Source organism: Schistosoma mansoni (genome assembly GCF_000237925.1).
Source record: "Schistosoma mansoni, WGS project CABG00000000 data, supercontig 0041, strain Puerto Rico, whole genome shotgun sequence".
Taxonomy (NCBI): Eukaryota; Metazoa; Platyhelminthes; class Trematoda; order Strigeidida; family Schistosomatidae; genus Schistosoma; species Schistosoma mansoni.
The window spans coordinates 1,599,973-1,602,309 of NW_017386027.1; the positions used below are offsets into that span (position 1 = coordinate 1,599,973).

The window sequence follows — 2,337 nt, forward strand, 5'->3', positions numbered from 1 at the left end:
TAGTGGCCACATTGCAACTTGATCGATAGCATTCGATCAGCACTAAGAAGGACTTGATGCGCATGACATTGATCACCACCCAGTGATCAATCAATTGTGATATCATATTGGTCCATAAATAGTTCTTAAAAGTTACCAATCATAATTCTCCTCGGGACATAACAGTCAATTAGAATAATATTTGTACAGTTGAAAAAATAATCAGCCCAATAGAGTTGACTAACCTTTCATTGCATTATTTAATGCATTTTGTACTTTAGCTTCAGATTCAGTATGAGTTCAAACATAATCTTATTTAGTATTACCAATATAACTCATTTACAGATTTATTTACTTTGATTTGAACTATACTACTGTGATGTGGTCTACTTATATCCCCATAAGTAGTGTATAGTGATGGTCAGACATAGAATGTATTTGGGCAGAAGACCGATAAGGAAAGAATTGAAATGAAGCGCAATTGGTAGGAAAATGCATAAACAATGAAATCAGAGACAATGGATTGATGTTTGCCATTTGTAATGTCAGCTATCTTTGAATTAAAGAATTTCAGTATATCACCCACTGTTATAATAATTGTCTACTTATTGATGACTAAATGTAGGAAGAGGTGATGTAGTTGAAATATATCATGGGTGAGACGATGATCTCTAGGCATATTGAAATGATCATTATTTAACCCTATATCATGATTTCATTTAGAAATATAGCTCATTGGTCTGGTCCTACTACATACTATGTGAGAATTGAAATGAATTCGATCTCGTATGTGTTCATGGTTGTGTATTACTGAAGAGTTTAGAACTAAGACGAAACAGAGTAAGGCAAAACAGTTTTCCAATGTATCTTGATTTTCATAGTCTGTCTAGATGAAAAAGAACCTCAGCATGAACACATTTCTATAAGCAAAGATGGATACTGACTAGCAGTGGAATCTAGGATGCGCGTTTCGTCCCATTTGAGACTCGTCAGCTGGATATACCTGAATACAACCAAACAACACCTAATGAATGAATAACTCTCGTTTAAATATGGTCAACATATGATGTATAAATAATTGATACAGATTAACTTAAAATTCGTTTCAATAAACAGATGTGATCTTGTTTAAATGCAAAGTGTGGATCAGAATAGAAAAGATTTAAATCTATCACATAACTGACCAGAATGAGATAAATGAAAGAAAAGGATTAGTATTCTATTGAAGAGTGAAGTATGTATTCAAAAGACAATAACTATATATATATTACTGATAATTAGCTATTAGGTGCTTAGACGTAGTCGAAAGAAAACTCTAGATCTAAGTTTCGTAGTATTTAACACTCTTCAACAATGTGTACTTGCGATCTCAAGGGAGCTGATGATCTTTGAAAGATTCAGCCCTGTATCATCAAGCTTTATATTCTGAGAAGTTATCACTCAACTATTTAGACCTTGATTAATCCTCTATGAGACTAAGATACTTAGAACTGATTATTCGTTGTGTAGTAACTGGAGTTGTGTATGTCAAGCCTTTGGTACTGGCTCAATTTTGTCCAATAAATTGCCATATGGCTACCAGTCTAAATGGTGTCGTTTTCCATGCACTACGTTGTGATGCTTGGTGATTAGAGAAAGTCAACAGAAGAAGTCGGACCTAGGTTTCGCACTGAGGAAAGTAAGTGGTAGCTCGTAAAGCCCAATGGTAACGTCAAAGGCTGTGATACGGGTTCAAATCTTCTAAGGAACATCATTTTCGTGAATAATATAAGTACATCTTGACAACTGCGAAACCACGACATCTGGGTCTAAGGTTTCCTGTCAACTACCTCTAACCGCCTAACATTTCTTCAATATTCATGCGTTGTCTAATCACTTAGACTATTGGCCTCATTGCAACTTGATCGATTTGATTCGATCAGTGTTACTAAAGGACTTCACAAACATGAGATTCGCCATTACTCAATGATCAATCAATTGTATACAGTTCAATAATTAGATCTGATCAAGTATTTATTTTAAGCACCATATATAAATGTAACTACATTAATCATTATAATTCGATATGGAGGGTAATTTGTATCGTCATTAAATGTTTGAATTAAGTGAATCGTTAAACTACACGGAATCTGTATAGAAAATCAGTCAGCTTTTGATGGAGTTTTGTTCCCTGAGCTGGATGGTTCGGTCGTGGAGCTTTCATCATCTTTCTGAAAGACATCATCAGCACAAACTTCGGGTAGAAGTGAAGTGTTTGAATTTCTCCATATGTGCTTCACAGCTTGTCCTGTACACTTCGATGTTGATGAAAGCTCCATGACCAAATCATCCAGCTCAGAAAACAAAACTTCATCAGAA

General features: G+C 34.8%; 1 protein-coding gene across 1 annotated transcript in view; it reads right to left on the minus strand.

The window, feature by feature from the left end:
• The window catches only part of Smp_063000 (smdr1), a gene marked incomplete at both ends in the record, with an annotated part of 41,116 nt that overhangs the window by 6,579 nt on the left and 32,200 nt on the right, over positions 1–2,337 (minus strand). The gene's annotated exons all lie outside the window — the stretch shown is intronic.